Here is a 19,705-nt window from a genome sequence, read left to right as displayed (position 1 = left end):
AATCAGTGGCTGATCTCTTAAGATGTCAGTGGTGTCACGATTGTCTCGAGCCCCCCTGCTGTTTCTGGATCAGAGATGCTCTCGTAGACCGTCTTCATTTCCAGGTTTTCTATTCTAATAATCGTTCAAGTCGTTTTTTCTAGCAAAAACGGCATCAAACATTCATTTGTTCCAGCTCCTCTGATGTGGGGATTTGCTGCTTTTCTCTGTTTTATGACAGTAAACTAACAGCTTAGTTTGTTGGACAAAACAAGACATCTAAAGAAGTCGACTTGGGATTGTCGAAACCTCTAACAGGCCTTTTGACATTTTATAGACCAAACGATTTATCACTTAATCAAGAAAATAAGCCCTAACTTATTTTTTTTATTTTTCACATGAACTCTAAAGAAACTACAGAGATGCACAGAAATGTGTTTTTGTTCAAAAGTCACATGCCCTGAAGCATGGTCTGACCTCCCATGCAAAGGGGCCTCTCATAACCCCGACCATGCCTAAATTACGTTTAAACTAATTAAGGGACAATAGTGGGCAAACAGTAAGTATTTGCCCCTTGGTGCTTTAATTTGGTTGGCTGCAGTGTCACCTGACCGCGGCTCCAAAAGGCACAGGGACATGTGACAGGACGGGAGTGCATGTGTACTTCGCCTCGTCTACCCAGCTGCTATGAAACCAGGGAGTGTGCTGCGGGGGGGGGGGGGGGGGGTGGGGGAGCAGAGGTTAGGCCTGAGAGGGAGGGAGGGTTGATGAAAAGGGGGGTGGAGGAGGGAGGTTAATGCATGACGAGACAGCAGTAATTCTCCTCCATTAGGGTCACTGTGTCAGCAGGGAGCTGGAGACCAATTAACAAGCCACAACGGGCTGTAAAAGAGGGTCAATCGATTAGAGGCTAAGAGAGCCCAGTCAGCATCTCATGTGCAGTGTGAAGTCATTTACAGTGCTGATCGCCATCACAGAGGAATCATCTCACACTGTGGAGGGAGATGTATAGAGAGCACTGCCTGTCCCACAACCACACAGCGAGAGGAGATGGGAAGCGACAGGCTCTCAGCTCCGGACAGGGGACAGCCAGAGGCCCCGTCCAGCTCGGGCCCCATATCTGACGCACAGAGAGGCAGACAGGCGAAAAGAGCCTAGTCACAGACTGTCAGGATAATTCTTCCCCTGGTCGCAGAGAAGCTCCTGCAGCCACACATTCATGTGTTCGGCCCCACTGCTGATAATACCGCTCGACTCTCTTGGTCGCTCGTGAGTCGAACTCGCTGCCGCTTTGTGACAGCGCATTAGCAGTGAAAGGTGGGGCCGATGTGTAGCACAGCGCCAGTTTATTTCCATCCAGCTTCAGTGACTAACAATTGCCCTGACTATTGAGAGCATTTTGTCCACAAAATGTCAGAGAATAGCGAACAGATTCCCAGACCCCAAAGAAGTCTTGTTTTTTCTGTCGAAAATCCAAAGATATTCAGAAAAGCTGCAAGGCACCAGTGAATGTTTTGCATTTTTAGCTATACTTGCGGTGTGGCTACAAATTAGCAACTACTATTGAATACTTAAAATAGTATTGATTAACCATTTTAGTCAAGGCAAAAAATACCAAATGGTTTCTGGTTCCAGCTTCTCAAATGTGAGGATTTGCTCTTTTATAAGACTAAACAGGCAATCGGAAGATGTCACCTTGGGCCCTAGAATAATTGTAAAAATAATAGAGGTTAATCATTAGTTGCAGGCCTAATGCAGTCATTAAATGATAAACTTTTACACAAAGCCCAAAGGGAAAACTCCTTTGTGTACATCCTTGCAAGTGGGAACTTGCACCTCCCAAACAGCCTCTTTTAAAACAAGTTTCACACAAATGTTTTTCTACCACCGATCTCTGACCACAGTTCACGCCCTCGTCAATGAACATGAGGCTGATAAACAAGTGTTTCAGTGTTGTGCTGGGATATCACAGGGGAGCAGCTTAAGACTGGACAGCATACAGTATAATACAATCACCTCATTAAATTTTCATTGCCTCCTTCTGTCCGCTCACACTGTGAGAGCAGTAGAGGCTCTACAGCTGCTCTGCTGCGGAGGCGATCATGTTTAAATCACCTCAAATTCACTGTCAGACAGGCGTACACACATTACCATATTGTGTTCACTTGTAGAAAACACATTCACCCCTCTGCAGGTGAAATGCACACACGAGTCAAACCCATCATCGCCTTGGAACCCTAAATCCCTCTCCTCTCTTATTGCCCCCTCTCTCTCTCCCGACCTCAAATCTTCTTTTCAGGCTCAGATTAAACAGCCAGCCATTCATGCAGCTGATAGCACGAGGACAGCCGTCACAACATGCTTCGTCACTGTGCGCACGGCTCCTGACAGGCAGACGGTGAGAAGTACAAATCCCTCAGGTTTAATCTCACCGGTGCAGAGCAGAGGGGTGTTTTTCCAAGCGACAGCGACCAGCCTGCAGGCCACACAGAGAGGGCATGTTGGTGACAGGCCGCCGCCTCACAAACCACAGAGTAACCTTGAAACCTGCTCTATGTTAACTAACAGAGAGACTCCTAAACAAACCATCCCTGTGTTTGCCAATGTAGCGGGCAGGGCTGTCGAGACACACTAAACAAACTAAATCAAAAGCATGAGGCCTTTGGAGAGTACAAGTCTGTGGCACATTAACACTTTAAACAGACCTCTGTCACACGAGGTATTTTCTCAGATAGCATCGGGAGCCTTGACTGAACTTCCCGCTTATCTCCTGCCGGAGCTCACTGCCAGCTTTCATGTTCATCCTTGTGCTAAACCCCTTTTTGTCTTTTCAAGTTATAACCGGGATTAACTTTTATATACACAAACAAAACCTTAAATTCCACCAGCGCCCTCTGTGCAGGCATTTGGTCTCACAGCTGAAACCAAACTCCCTGCGTCTCCTCTCAGGAAGTTGGGAGAAAACAGGAATTTTGTTTTATCTCAGATAGAGTTCCTATAATCTCCCAAATCCATCTGGGTTTGAGTTTGTGTGTATAAGATTGTGTGCAGTCACGACTTCTTTCATCTGAGCCTCCTATTGGGAACAATAACGAGTGCAGGTATCATAGAGATATTATGAGTGTGTGACTGATATTCTTCCATGTATTATCAGTCTGTGATGTCCAACATATTCCAGGAGTTTTGTTTCAGAAAGCTGATTTTTTTTCTCTACGGTAACACTGTTGCTGGAAATGTCACATTTGACAAGAGCTGCAACAATAGATGTTTGACAGAAAATTAATCTGTAACAATTTGGTGATTTTTCAAGCACAAATGCCAAATCTTTTTAAGTTTCAGCTTCTCAAATGGGAGAAGCTCAGCTTACATCATAGTAAATAGGTTTTGGACTGTTGCTCGGATAAAACGACATTTGAAAAAAGACATTTGCATTTCACCAGCATTCACACTAATTCTTCACTGTTTTCTGATGTTTTATAGACCAAACAATTCATCAATTAAGCTATGCTAACTGGCTGCTCGCTGTAGCTTCATATGTAGCGTAGAGAGATGAGAGTGGTATCAATCTCCTCATCTAACTCTCAGCCAGAAAGCAAATAAGAGTAATTCCAAAAAAGATGAACCATTTCTTTCAGGATGATCTTTTGTTGGTGCCTTAAATTACACAGAACTAAACTATCACAGTGCTGCGAAGCAGAGGTTAAGTACTGTAGCTCCAAATGCAACTTGTAGTACAAAAAAACAGATCTTTGAGACAATTGTAACCAATTCCACATTATACTAATACTACATAAAGTACTATATGAATAGTACAGCTATTGCACTTGAATTATGGAAACTTCACAAAGAGAAAGCAAAATGTTTTCCCAAAGATTTAATAGTTTATTTTTATGTTTTCCCAGCTGTCCCTGGAGCTGTCTCACCACAACCCACAATTTGTTTCTTCCAAATGAAAATTGAGGAACTGCCTGTGAGTAACTCTGTCATTTCTGATGCTCACGCAATTTGGAACAATAGTGTACAATCCACTCCAGAACAAAACTAATATAGTATGTGTACTGTCATCGTTCTGTAGTTAATTCTGTCAGTCGCATAGTATGAACACACCGAATATTCAAAAGCTTGAATTAGTCTTTTGTATGGAATTAGGGCACATCTTAAAGGGGTAACAACCCCTTCTAGCAGAAGGTGTTTGTCCTGCAGAAGCTCTTCCTATCATCCTCACGACTAGCTGTATTAACTCCCTAATGTGAGCGGTCGGTGCTGACTAAAGTGGCCCCTAAATGAGGAGTGACGGGGGCTGAGGCTGAGTGGTGTTTCCACCCGAGGAACCTGATACACCGTGAGCGCAGAGCCTCCTTTGCCCATGGCTGATTTGGCTTCGAGCCGAGCTCTCCGCAGGGCTCTCGTTTGTTTGAAAAGGGAGGAGCAGCTCCTTCTTTCACAGAGCGTGATGACACACCGGCCCACAGGTGGATCGACTGCTCCTTCACGGGACATCCACACAGAACGATGCCGCTGACAGCTTCTTGTGTGGGATTTAATACCTACAAGATAAGCTGTCCATACCTGTGGTTTGCTAGAGATTATATTGTGCATAAGCCCGCTGACGATTGTGGTGACGTTCTTCCTCCTCTGCCACTTCTAATTGTAAGCAATGCTAATGTCTACGCACAAGTCATCCTCTAACACACTAACTGACCTGATTAAATTAGTTCAGAGGAGTTTGTTTGACACTGAGCTAAGCCTGTTGGTCATCTCTTCCAATATCTTACACTAAAATCACCCAAATCTCTGTTTCCAGTAGGTAACTCATACATGCTAATGCTGTAGAATACAGTATGTGAGGTAATCATTGACAATTGATGATCGACAAATCGCTTAAGCCGTTTTTTAAGTACAAAATCCAAACATTTGCTTGTTTAAGCTTCTCAAATGTGATAAATGTCTGTTTTCCCTGACTTACATTACAGTAAATTGAATATTTTTGGGTTTGTGGCGGGCATTTTCAACTGTTTCTTGATGTGACGCAGGCCAAACGATTAATCCATTGATGTAGAAGATAATAAGCAGGTTAATCGTTTATTAAAATAATCCTTAGATGCAGCCCTAAATTTAATATCTCACAGTTTTTCACTGTTAGCCAGACAAAAAAAGCAATTGGAAAGCGTCACCTTTGGAATCATAATAGGCATATTTCACAAAAAAAAAACACCAATTGATTTATTGATAATGAAAATAATCATTAGTTGCAGACTTGGTGAAGAAGTTGGAACTTGTTGCCATTGCTATCATGTCTGTAAACAAAGTGAGTTCGATGCAAAGTCTTGCAGGATAACAGACTTGTTTTTGGTTAGCTTATTATTGTCCTTCCAGCACCTTGCAAAGCCTTTCAGCCAGTTAAGCGGTGGATATTTTAATCCTCAGGAAGAGAGACTGAAAAGAGCATCCTCTCTTCTATTTTATGGGACTGGTACAACCTGCCGTCCTCCTGTAATTTTATAGTTTATTAAAGGTCGTCTGTGTGCTTAATCTTGTTCCAATCTGCTCTGTCCTTACTTTGTAAAGTATAAATGTTGTCATTAATTACTGACCATATTTCACCAAACACGGTCATCTGATGAATATTAGTCCATTGTGATTTAGTATTTCAGTAATTTGGTGGCTTTTTTTCCCCACAAGCAGCTAATAGAGCTATCCATTTGGCAAAGGAACTATTGGGAAGTGAACACACACTTTTTGCAAACAGGACATTACTCCCTTAAGAATATTTTTACACTAAGGTTTTTGAAGGATTTCAGGAACCTGTTTGTTGAGTTTAGCAGACGCCTGTCCAGAATATGACACCTGTAAAATCCCATCTGACTTCCTCTGCTCGCCACTAACAGCCACTGGCAGCTGTTTCATATGAAGTAACAATGGCTGACAGTCTGCAGGTCATGGTCATCAACAAGACAGAAATAAATTACAGCTGACTCAGTGTCAGACAACCCTAAAAAGACAGGCGGAAAATTAAAAGCGCTTCCAATGCTGATTACACGTAGGCCTATTCATATAAATCAGGCAGAGCTAAACTTTCAAGCGTAGTTTAAAATCTCTATTTTATGCTTCCTTATCCAGACGAATACTATTTTTTATTGTGCTGCTTTGCCGAAGCAGGAAAAAAAAATGATGCAAGTGGAAGAAAGGCAATACTACGAGAGCGTATGTGTGTGTGTGGGTGGATGTCTGGCCTCTTTCCCTGGCTTCATCTCCAGCACCCCATGTAACACACTCACCAAATGTGGACCTGGATAGAAAAACCATTAAAGGATACGAGCTACACTGACACTACCTACAAAACGTGAAAGGAGAGAAAGTGGGTTTTTGATGCTACTGGGATTTTGTTTCCTCTCTTTTTGTAATATTCCTACGCAGAGACCACAAGAACAAAAGCAGTGGATCCTGACTGTCAGGACACCTGAGGCCATCGTCATCATCGCTTATGTAATGATATTCATTTCTCCTTGCAGTTCACCTCACCGTGCTGACATTTGTGAGCACAAGCCATCTGTGAGCGAGTTACAGCTATAAAGCGTCCAAAGGTTAACAAATTCTCAGTTTGTTTTTCTTAAATGTCAGCTTTGCGGTAGCACCGGCAGCAGATTAAGAGTAATATTACTGTGTGTTGTTTAGGGACTTATTTATATTTCAACCTGACAACAACCCAAAATCTTTGGGCTTATCCATATTTTTTTCATAATGGAAAGAGATTGTTGAAGAGATAAAGACAATATTTGGAACAGAAGTTGATTGCTCATTTGGTACATTATACCTGGACAAAATCCCAGATAATCTTTAGACACAGGATGAATATCTCTTTAAAATACTTCTGGCTGCAGGCAAACCCTTACAACAAAGAACCACTGGACTGCACTTGTCAATGAAATATACTGAATACTGTATTAAGACTACAATGTGAACATTATGCAAAAACTTGAAAAAAAATTACCATATAAATGTATATGTGCCTATAAAATGTAACCCATGTCACTGAAAGACCCTGTTCCTGTACAAATGCTATGTTGTCCATGTCAAACCACCGCAGTGAACGGTGTAATAATCCTGTTAACATAATAAATTGATGATTGATGATAAGGTTACGTTCATACATAAGGGCTTACTAGAACACTTTTATGTTATTGGTTTATTATATTCTTTCTTGAAAGCAGACCTATATTTCCTGGACGGAAATATTTGCTTGTGTGATCATAAAAAGCAGCTCTGAGAAGCTGCAGAGGCAAAATCAGACAGTCGGTTTGAATTTGTGTGCAATTAGACGATGACTCATCAGATTGCCAGGGGTGCAGCTTCGACACACTGCCATGATAGCAAACCGTAAAGGAAAGAGCCACCTGCCAGAGGACATGCTGGATACAAAAACAGAGTAAGAGGAGGAGATTGGGGGGGGGGGGGTGAATAGATGGAGGGAGGGTCAGCGGGAGGAGGAGCAGCCATCTGCAGGCTGAGGGCAAGCCTGTGAGATGCCATAATCCATCCTTAAGTGTGTGAGGAGGGGAGACAGCGTTTGCAAGTATTCATAATCCCCACACACTGTCTCCTTCCATCAGTGTGATCAGGCTTTGACATGGAGTCTTTATCAGAGAGCGGAGCGTTATAACATGAAATGCTAAACCAGCTCTTCTTAGTTTGTTTCTGTTGACTTTATGAATTTAAAGCCCTAATAAATTCAAGTTGTTTGTGACTCCCTCCTAACTGACACCTGTGATACTGTGAATTTAGAGGAAGAGTTTGACATTTGGAGAAATACGGTTATCTGCAGGGAGTTCAATGAGAAGAGTGATACCATTCTTGTGTGTTTGTTAAATATGAAGCTAGCACCAGTAGCTAGTTAACTTAACATAGCATAAACAGCTAGATTGGCTCTATCTGAAGGATTTTGTACAGATTAAACTAACAAGATGTAACATTATGAGCTCTAGAGGTGCTGCTAGGTGTATTTTTGTTACCTTTAAATAGAGACAGGCTATCAGTTTTCCCCTGATTCAGGTCTTTGTGCTAAGCTAAGCTAACCTGCTGCTGGCTGTAACTTCATATTTGGTAGACAGACATTAAAACATCTCATCTCTTGACAAGAAAGCGTTATTCACAAAACATACGCGTGATGTTATGAGTTTAGCTGAATAGTTCCACATCTATGGAAATACACTTTTTTGCAGAGATTTAGATGGATACCACTCGCACAACTGATAAATATGAAGCCTCACTTAAGGTAACCATAGCTTAGCATAAAGGCTAGAAACCAGGAAATAGCTAGCTTGACTCTGCTCAAAGGTAACAACACTTGCCTACCAGGAAAGAGCTTTAGGGGTGCTGTTAGGGAGGATTTTGTTACCTTTGAACAGAGCCAGACTAACTGTTTCCCCGTTTCCAGTCTTTGTGCAAAGCTAAGCTAACCGGCTGCTGGTTGTTGGCTTTACCACACAGACATGAAAGTGGCATCAATCTTCTCATCTTACTTTTGACAAGAAAGAACATATTATGTTAAAAGAAATGCTTCAAATGATATGCATTTCAGCCTCAGTTATGCATATTCATACCTATACAGATTGTTTTCTACTGCGCTTGGCAAGCAATCAAGTAAATAAAACTGCAAATGTAATAGGATGCTGTAGGATCTTTTGTTTTCCTGGTCGATTTCATCCCCCAGATTATGCGCTGTATGCAGGAGGTACAGGAAAATCAATCCACTTTCATTAACTGCTGCTGATCTGGATGCAGGGTGGGGGGCTGAGAGAGAGAGGTCTGTCCCATCAGTTGTACCGGGAGCTGAGCTCATGCATGCATGAGTGCAGTAACCCTCACCCACACAATACACAGCAAAAAAAAAAAAAAAAGACCGCCATAACGGAGGCGTATCCACGGGCACGAGGGCCTGCACTGCGTACATGAAAGGGAAGGAGGGCTTGAAAGGAGATGCTTTACGTTTGATCTGGTTGAAGGACGGTTTGTGGAGGGGCGGGGTGGGTGGAGGACTGCGCCCGGAGATCAATGAAAGTCCTGAGCTTTAACATGTCGCACATGTGAGAAGGACCTACTGGTCTGTGAAAGAGTGCTAAAAGCCGCTGTCAAGGTTGCAGTAAGTGTGAAATACCCCACTCTCCATTTTACTACCCACTGTCACACACTTGCGAAGATTCAAATGCTGCAAAAGAACAAGTGAGTGATCAACTGTTTGCCAACTTAGCCCAAATGGAAGCACTTATAAATTTCCGCAGACATGTGTGACTTTTAGCTGTTTTAATCACAGATGGCTGGTCTAATTTTAGCTCAGCCTCAGAGGGCACATTTCTGCTCAAAAGGGCGATCTGCAGCAACGGCGGCTGGTTTCGAGGAGCTGCGGTGCTGCCACACTAATCCTGTGAAATGCCTGCACTGGACGGAGGGGCTCTGAGACTGCCAAGGCATTGCCTGGCCTATTAAAAGGAGAGCTGCCTGCCAACTGTATGCATATGGCATTGGAAAAGCAGTACTAGACACAGTCGCCTCATTCTTCCTTCAAACAGCATTAATGAATCAGCTATTGGGAGTCACAATCATCAAGAAGCACGGCATGAAATCGCAGCACGACTAATACCGATTAAGTGTGGAAGCAGCAGCGCGCTTAGGGCTATTGTACAAGCTGCCTATCAAAATAAGAGAAAATGGATGTTATGCATTTTCAATCAGTATGTGAATTCTGCAATAATAAGGTGTGCCATCCAGAAGACTAGAAACTTGCTAATGTGCACGTGTTTAGTTTGAGGTAATGTCTGTTGTCCTCAGCTCCAAACTCTTTGCCACTGATTTTCATAACCATATCTGCACATGATGTTTATTAAGTGGGAAATACCACTCCCATGTATGTCTGCTAAATATGAAGCTATAGCCAGCTAGCTTAATTAGCTTAGCACAAAGACTTGAAACAAGGGGGAACAGCTAACCTGGCTTTATCCAAAGGTAACAAAATCCACCTACTAGCACCACTAAAGCTCATAGCTTAGCTTTAACTTTAGTTAGCTTCATATTTAGCGGACAGCTATGGAAGTGGTATTGAACTCTCCGCAAGAAAGTGCCAAATGACAAACTATTCCTTTAAGTTTTAGGAGGTATTCTATATCTTTTTGTGAACTTCTGACTGAGCTAACGTATTGTTGATGGCCACAATATCTGACAGATGGTTGATAGGAAGGTTAGGAGGTTAATGCCCTGTAAACCCAGAGATAAGCATATTCTGTATTTTACTTTAGACACACTTTCTCTGATTAGTTGGGATTGCAGATGAATCCTAAAACAGGAGATTCACACAAGACTTAAATGCCAGGAAAGTTTCCGTTCAAGCATCCAGAGGGAAGGCGCAATCCTGAAATATGAAACCTCCATCAGTCAAAGACAGGGTCGAGCTTTAATGGAGTCTTTCTACTATCCTCACAGTAATAAAGATTAAAAAAAAAAATCAATCCTGTCACAAAATCCCACAAGGCGTTTGTGTTAAAAAGCCATTAAAATTTAAAAAAGGATTTTACATCCAGAGGTTTCATGCTCCTTTAACCAATTAAGATGCCGTGTATGAGGCCATCCCATAGTAGGATAATTCACAAGACGTTGCCTAAATTAAGCCGTGTGGATTTCAGCGTGAATTAAGCGTCAAAATGCCTTTTTTTTGTCAAGACGGTCTTAACTTCTGTGGAAGAATGAAGAGGAATATGCCAATGGCTTGTTAGCCGGTCCTAACGGCTCATTATTCCTGCGTAACAACCTCCTTTTGCTCACCGTGGGGTTTTATTTTATGAGTTTCAAAACCGCCAAGATCTGTTTCACCCAAGCCCAGAGGCCAAGAGGGACAGTTTCTCTCTGAAGAGAATTTACTCCGCTCTCAGCCACCAGAGGCAGGACATCAATCAGAAGCCACTTAGAGGTTAAGTTTCACGATTTAGCAGCACCTTTAGACACATGAGCTCATGGCACCAGAAGAGGAGGAAGGACGCGCTGCTGCTTTGCATGCTCTCATAATGAATCACATTTTATAGCAATTCGTAAGCAGAGTACTTGAGTTCATTTGTTTATGGAGTCTTCTGTCAATGCCAAAGCCAACAGCAGACAAAGACGACAGTTGTTTTTAATGCACACAGATCTACAGAGTACCCCGGGGAGAGAGCCTCGGAGAAACACAGCTCTCATCACCCTTCAATTAAAGCTCATCTTTTATTGCACACTGACTGTCACTCCTTTGAAAATATGTGGAGCAAAAGTGAGTTGTAAACAAGCTGAGAGGAAAAACAACACAATATCTGCAACCCGACTGAAACTCAACAAAAACAGACCACAATAACTTCTTATTTCATGGCCGATAGGCAGATTATCTCACCTCATTTCTGCTTCGCGACCAGCAGCAGCAGGTGGGCCTTACAGATAACACCCCCCCCCCCCAACCAGTAACATCTTATGGACAACAGATCTTTTAATTAACTTGCACCTGTTCACCCCGTGCACCGGAACAGGAAATGGAACACAAAAAACAGCAATCAACTTTTTTTTTTAATCCGTATAAAAAGCTTTCAAAAGAATAACTGCTCATTAGATGCAGAAAAATTAGATTCAATGAAGTAACCGTTACATCTTTTAATTGTGTTACATCATGTGCTGAAATCCAAGTGTGTACAAGCGCATGAGTGGAAACGCGGGATATTAAGAAAAAGTATTAAAAAAAATATTGCAAAAGGTGGAAAAGTTGGTTTATCGATAAAAACAAAATCCAACAAAGTCCAATGGAATGAATCATGATAAACATGAAGCGACTTAAACATCCCAGGCTGAGGCAAAAAATGTCAGCAGACGGAAACAACAGATCTGTGTGGAGCAATGAGGAGATTGTAACGTTCCTCAGATTAATACATATAAACGAACAGAAGTCATATTTCCATCATGTTTGGAGAAAAAGGATCATTTTTCTTGTCAGTAGGTCACTGCCAATGTGAAGCCCTGGTTTGGTGCTTTCAACACAAACTCTATCAAACTGCCGGTAACACCAGAAAGAAAAAGCTCTGCAGTCATTAACCAGCTGTCTTTTCTTTCCTGTCCTTCATAGATAAGTACTCTATTCCTCACACACACACACTCCTCGAGCAGACCTGCTATGTGTGTGTGTGAGATAGCAGGTGTGGGTAAAGCATTATCAGCTTTGCTGTGTGAGGGAGTTATTTTAGTCCGATCCCACAAGAACACCTTTGAAAAAATGTGCAATGCCCTCGGTGACACATCCATTCATGAGCTGGCGGAGTCCACTACTACAGAATCATTAAGAGTACAAACGGACAATGTTTTGTGTGTGTCGACTCAATGACTGAACCTCATTGATTGTTTGTTTTAAATGTGTGTGAAGCTGATACGCACATTTGTTTCTGCATCACTTGAACTCTGCCAGACAGCGTCTGAGGTCACGGTGAACTGAAGGCGGTGCAGAATGGAGATAGGATAATGATTTGGATCTTCCCTTGTCAAAGTCTGTGACCTGCCTCGCTGTGATTCACCGTTATCACGGCCAAGTGCGGGAAGCACAGCCACGAGTCTGATGTGTCATGAGTCACTCGTGTTCCTCTCAGGCAGAAAAACTGCTAACTTTTTTTTTCCTCTCAGCCTCGTCTTAACTTTCTGCCTAGATGCCGCTCACCTTCAAAAAGTAGTCAAATTGGTGCCTCACTTTCCTTTCAGATATCCAAAAAGAAAACAGCGTTATATAACGAGAATTTATGCTTCTGGCTCATTTGCATTTCCATTGAACTGCGAGAGGAAAAGCTCCTTTTCCTGATTTGACAGTCTGTGAGGTGTGCATCACTGGCAGTGACAATTTTAGGTCCTGTGCTTTTGTGTCCATGGTAACTGGGAGGGAAGGTGAGGGCTTTTGAGGAGTGTGTGTGTGTGTGTGTGTGTGTGTTTGAGGGAGCAGTTGGCAGACAGTGAGCACACACAGACACATGCACTAATTCACAAAAAATAAAACAACCAGCGTTTGCTGCTCCTATTATCAGCTTCCATAATCTCCTCTCAGACATGCTCTGGCTGCTGTTTTCTCTTATCAGTGTGAATCTGTGGAGAGTACATGTAGAAAAAGCCAAAAACAATACAGAAAAGCCCCCCCCCCCCGCCGGCCTGCACATGCCCTCCTGTGACTGACGGTGAGCCAGCTCCGAGCTGCGCCTCCTGCAGTTGTCCACTTCTCTGTTTTGTGGATGCAATTTCTTTGTTCAGCGAAGCGAGGTGCTGACGTCAAATCGCCTTCTTTGTTTAAAAAAAAAAAAACCCCCCGCCTCAGCTGCATTGTTCGCCTAGCATGAATTCTTCAACCTGGCCCGGTTGCTGGGAGCAACATTGAATATTTTCTGGGTGTCTTTGTCATCTCTGATAGTAATCTCAGTTTCTTTTGGTTTTGGACTGTTGGTCCAACGAAACAAGACATTTTATAGATCAAACGTCTTCTAAAGATAATCGATAATGAAAATAATCATTAGTTGGTGTCACATTTGTTAATCTACCACCACAATCAGCCATCCAAACATATCCATGGTTGGTGAGACGAGAAAGTCTAGAAAACAAACACTCCTTCATCCTGAATGAGTTGACTGTCAATGATCCATCTGGACGAGCACCTGACGGAGCGACTTCCTGCACGGCCCCTTTCATGAGATCAATAGTTGGCTTGTGCAGACGGAGGAAGAAGGGGGTTCAGAGAGTTAACGCTGTGTTGACGTATGTGAAAATGAGCTGCCAGCGAGAGCCTGAGACGCAACACAAGGGAGTTAGTGTACTTGACGGAGCCATTGAGCTGTTTGGTTAAAGGACCGCCACAGTAAACAGACCAGCTGATGAGAGGAAGATGGAAGAGTCCTGGCAGGAAGGAAGCCCTCATCGCTGGGAGAAAGAAAGGCGGAAAGGCTGAGGGGCAACTGGGCAATGACCTTAACATTGATGGGGACCCCGTGGATAAATGACTATAATTTAGAGCGTGTTCGCTTCAAGTGAAGGGCTTAACTGCTCTGCCGACACCTGTTCAGGCCTACAGAGGAGCCTTTCACTGAGGACAGGTGCCTCGGCAGCAAGCAGCCCACTTCCCTTCGCTCTCTGCTCCGCTCCCAGCTGCTCTCCTTTCAGACCTCCGACACAGATTCCTCACATGCCTGCCTGTCAGCTCAGAAACCACTGCAGTGGTCACTCAGCTGCCTGCTACTATGAAGACGACTTGCCAGTGCAAACGAGGCCTCTGCCAGAGCATCACATCACATTAAGTGGACATGTGTGGAAACACTGCAGGATCAGTGTGTTTGTTCAAAATAGTCGCAAATTCATTTTCTGTTAACCGACTAATCAACTAATCGGTCCTAATTGTGAGCTTGATGGCGTCTGACTCTTTCATTCAGAGTTCATTTAACACCCTGTTTGGGAAATTCAGTTATGCACAAACGTGCAAATCAGATAAAAACAAAAAGCATCCTGCTGGAATAGTTTCTGTGGGAGTTTGAACATGTGTGTGTTGCTGTCGGTTGGCTTCCTGGCTGGTTCAGTGACCTGTGCACAAGACAAACATATTTGGAGGTGGGGGGGGGGGAACTGAGCCAGACTGAGCACTGAAATGTTTTTAAAATATCTGCTGTTTAAACACCCCAACTACAAGCCTTCATTACAAACTTCTGGCTCACGTGGTTTTGTGGTGCAGCAGTGGGAACAGGAAGACAGCATGTATGATAAACATACCTTTATCTAAGCTGCTTCACATAGCATGCATACCCAGGCACGTGTGAGCGCTAGCCATGCTTTTCAGATCTGGGCCAACTGGCTACGGTCCAGCAGCAGCAGGGCTGGGTTTGGCGGCTTGGTCCCAGCATGCTCGCTGTGTGAGTGGCAAGGTGCTTCGCTGCATAGCTGGAATATTTTCCATCTTTGTTTGCCCCAAAAGGCTGGGAGACTCATTTTAAAGGATTTCTTATAGAGGAGGGCAAGTTGAGGCATGTCTATAACTGGCTCTTATAGGCGGCTGCATATACACACACACTGCTGCTGCTCAGTCAGTGTCAACTCATTTAGAGATATTAATATAAATCAAATTAACACCCAGCAAGAGGACAGTTTCCCCCACACCACATCCAACACATAAAACTCTTAAAAAATCTTTGAAAAGGGATTTCAGTTTATTACAACTTTGGCCATCAGTCCAACTGGTAATAACAACATTGTACTCCTCAATCAAAGCTGCGATCTGGGAACACAGTGGCATAGCTAAAAAGAAGTTTTAATGGGGCTAAGTAACATTAAGTTAAACTTATTTGGAAGAGAAAACAAAGAGTGGTTAAATTATAAACCAAACTGTCTGCTGTAAAAATGTCAGTTTTGTCAGACCAACAGTCCAAAATCTTAGAGGACTTAAGAAAACAAGCACATTTGAGAAGTCAGAGTCGGTGAAGTTTTGGCACTTTTGCTTTAAAGATGACTTAAATCGAGATGTAGCCTTGTCCCCAGGTCTTGGTGATTTCTGGAGAAATAGCCAATAGCTAAAAAACATAAAGTCTAAGTTGTAATAAACCATACATTATAAAACACCTTTTAAATGTATAAATTAAGTCTCAAATACTCACCCTGAACACAAAATACATACTAAACGCATATAGCTGTTCTATTTCACAATCTTTGTCTCACTTTGACATAAAACAAAAAAGGCCAAAGATACACTTCATTCACAAACTACAACAACAACCAAACCACCTGCGACAATGAGTTCAGCTCTTCATGTAACATGAAGTCAAACAGTAATTGCAGTAATTTGAAGTTGTTCTCTGTGAGTGAACTCACAGGTGTGTGGACGTTGAGTCACAGCTTTCTATAAACCACAAATTGCCTTCATCTAAAGTCCACCTCATAGCAGTGAAAAGACCCTGTGTGTGGTCACTGATTTGGACAAACAGTCGTGATTCATGTAGAAGTCGACTTCAGTTCTTTCGAAGTTCAGAAATGAACAAGTCGGAGCGTTTAGGATGTATTCTTGTCTAACGTGGCAGCTGGCTGAACTCTCAAGGCTGTTTTGCTTGTGAATAAAGAAATAAAAGTCTTTCAAAAGCGATGAATTTCTCTTGAAGTGTCACTAATAAAGCCCCTCGCAGCAGGCAGATGATGTGGAGAGCTGCCCTGCCACAACGAGAGGCTAAAACATCTCAATGAGAAAATCCACCTAAGTGCCCATCTCCGTCTTCTGAGAGTTTCCTCCCGACACGAGTGCCCGCTCTCGTTTCTTTACGTTGACGCACACAGCTGTCACAATACCGAGCCTCATAATATCATCGTCTCTGTGTTGGGGGACCTCTGCAGCTGTGTGAAATGTTCAGGGCACTTTCTCTCAGCAATGTCATCATCACAGCTGCATCTCTAAAGCCTCTCAGCTTCCTCCCAGGAGGTTCGCCACAATTACCTTATCCCGAAACAGGCCGGCTAACATCTATCTATCTGTCCGTCTGGGAAGAACAAACGCTTCAGAGCTAATTCACAAATGACAAGAGTGTTAAGTTGAGCAAGTTTCCTCTGCAAATGTCTTTTTGTCCATTAAAGCTACAACTAGTTCTTTGATTAAAAAAAAGAAGCTAAATGCTGCACTTTGTTTTCTTTACTTCAAATCATACAAGGAACTTCATGCTAGCCTTTCTAAACATGGGTAATTACTGGCTATTGAATGTCAACATCCATTTCCTTACACCCATAAAAACACTGTGATTTAGGGTCGTTTCCTGTTTGCTTGGATTACATTCTCAGGCTTTCATTTTCAGCTTGGTGCAGCTACTTTAATGTGCATCCAAGTTCAAGTGTCACTGTTCATATTAGAGCTGACATGTAGAAACTTTTTAGACAACTGATTAATCATTTCAGTCATTATTTTAACAAAAAATATGAAACATTCACACACGTTGCTGCTTTTCTGCTTTTCGGTTTTATCTGATTGTAAACTGAACATCTTTGGGCTTTTAGACTGTTTTTGTGACATCTTATAGACAAAATGATTCATTAAGGAAATACAGTTGTTGGCAGATAAAACAATAATGAAAATTGACCTTTAGCTGCAGCCGTGGGTCATAATGCCTAAATTGAACCAAACTCCATGAGCCAAAGTCCGTATTTTGAATAAAATGCTTCAGACAGGCTCAATGTGAGCGTGCCTTTGCTGCAGGAACTCTTTTTCTAATTCAGAGAGTAATATGTCCGAAGCAGCTGGAAGTAAACATCCATGTTAAACTTTAAAGATCAGTGACTTCTCACGCAGTCATTCGTGTCAAAGTCCATGAGTGTGATGACGTGTAAAGTTGAGGAGTATTTAGTAACTAGTCACTGCTGCTAGAATTAGAGAGAAGAGTGGGCGGCTTCACAGTAGCTGGTGTTTGTCTCTCTTTACAGGTACATCATGGGACTGTAAGTACATTTAGAGTATAGAGCACTGACTGTTCTTTTCCCAGAAAAGAAGAGAAATGCTGCTGTATCTCACAGCATTTCTCTTTCTCTGCACGTGTCTCTCATCTCCGAGCGAGCGGCTCCTTCCATGCATTGATGTGTTAAAATTTACTGGGCTGTTTCCAGCTCCGTCACCCCAAATACATCAGCTGACAGCAGCCTCAGTGCACAGCTCTAAGAGGCCTTCACAGACCCCAAAGTGCAGAGCGGAGGCCTGAGGGCTTTCACTCAGCCAAACACAACATCCCTCTGTGTGCAGCTCACTGACCACCGTTGTCGTCAGAGAAGGATGGGACAGCAGAGTCCCCCCGAACTCTCCGGATCTGGACCCAGGATGCCCGTGAAGCCTTTTCGGACACCTGCGGGGGACTGTGAATGTCTCTGTGATGGGACTGAGGGACGGGGATGGTAATGAACACACAGTCATTCATCAGCCATCCATGGCATTGCTCCCATTCAGATACAGATACCCACTGAGACACAAAGCCCCAGCTGCCTCAAGTGGCAGACTTACACACAACATTGAGCACCAATGCAACACAGCTCCATTTAGGCCTTTAAGAAACGCCCCTGTCACAGCGGCCAAAGTGCCCCTCTATACATCCCTCTGCACGGCTGCACGCACAATGGACAGAAGTGGATTCATCATGTGTTTAAAGGATCGAAATAACTTAGATTACCACATGTGGACAGAGCCAAGCGCGCTTCAGATCTACTGTTTGATTTTAAATCACTTTCTACAGCTTTATAGTCAGTTATCAGACATGAATCAAAACCACTTTAGGGTTGCCAAGTTGTAAAACATTCCTCTGGCAGGTGTTTATCCTCCAGCAGGACACAGATCTCTTTTCATATCAAAACTAAACATCTCAAGAATTTATTTTGGGCTTTTTGTGAGAGTGTAAGGTGATTGTGATGGGCATTTATAACTTCTTTCTGATATCTTATAACAGTTTAATGAATTGAAAAATTATTATTTATTGACAATGAAAATATTTGTTAGTTGAAGCATTGACTGATTTATGAACCATTAACAAAGCCACCTTATAAACCCTTCATAAGAGGTGACTTATCAGATATATCTCTGCCCACACATTCAAATAAGACAGACGGCTGCTGGTGGTGGAAGGAGTAGTAAAGGAGGGAAGAGGCGTTGGGCTGTGGTGCTTATAATGCTGGTGACTGCATCAGGGCATTCAGACTATGTAAGCGTGGGAGAGCGCGGTAGAAAAAGTGAGTATCACCTACATCAATGAGGAGAAGCTGCACTACACACAGAGGATGTGTCAAAGTAAAAATGAATCACGGCCCATTCCCAAAAAAAAAAAAAAAAAACACTCCCCTGGCTTTTGGACAGAGAATAATCGAGCAGTGAAAAATTCTCATATTAGCCCACTTTGGAGTTCCTCGTGACTCTGGGTAAGTCAGCAGCAGCAGCGCTACACGACTGCGTGGAGGCCTGTAGGAAGAAGCTCCCGAGCCGAACAAACCAATTACACCCCTGTCAAGGCCGTGGCACAGCACTGCATCATCCCCACAGAGACACCACTGTCACATTGCATGGCATTACTCTGGCTCGGTAGACCCGGGACTGATGAGCCATGAGACCCGGCATGTGTGGCACGGCCATAAGCCCTACCATTAAGTGTTGATTCTCCTTTATTAGGGAGGCAGTGTTGCTAAAACAAAGGCCTGCCCCGGTCAGCACGCACTCAATTGTTGAGGCATGTGACTCATGTTTGATTGCAGCGAGTGTTAAGGCCGCAGGGCCGGGCTGCTTTTACCCCATGACTCTCCCTCGGAGCTGGGGCAGCCTCCAGGACTGCTGTAGAGTATTTACACATTCCTCCCGGGGCGGAAACACAGCCCATTAGCATCACATGCTAACATGCCTGTGGACACAGAGGAGGCACACACCAGCTCTTTTCAGCGCTGAGACACGGTGAAGTAAGAACAATTCATGTGTTGTCCCTCAAGTGCCTCTCAGGGACGCTTATTTTGACACCCTTTGAAGTGACTGAGAAGTAGCATTTATAAGCAGCATACAAGCATGTAATAAATGGTTTACACTAGAATGTAGTTGTACACAAATATAAGCATTTATTAAGGTTTTTCTCAACAACTATAAGTATAAAAAAGAATAAAGTATAACACAGTTATAGAACATATGTCTTAACTGCAGACTCTTTAGCACATTAATAAACAC

At 43.0% G+C, this 19,705-nt stretch overlaps 1 protein-coding gene across 1 annotated transcript in view; it reads right to left on the bottom strand.

Annotated features, from left to right (window-relative positions):
- Positions 1 to 19,705, bottom strand: part of traf4a (tnf receptor-associated factor 4a) — a 36,652-nt gene that overhangs the window by 12,381 nt on the left and 4,566 nt on the right. The gene's annotated exons all lie outside the window — the stretch shown is intronic.

This window comes from Enoplosus armatus, chromosome 5 (genome assembly GCF_043641665.1).
Source record: "Enoplosus armatus isolate fEnoArm2 chromosome 5, fEnoArm2.hap1, whole genome shotgun sequence".
Lineage (NCBI taxonomy): Eukaryota > Metazoa > Chordata > Actinopteri > Centrarchiformes > Enoplosidae > Enoplosus > Enoplosus armatus.
Note: the sequence above shows the minus strand (reverse complement) of the source record. Positions and strands in the feature narration are given on the sequence as shown.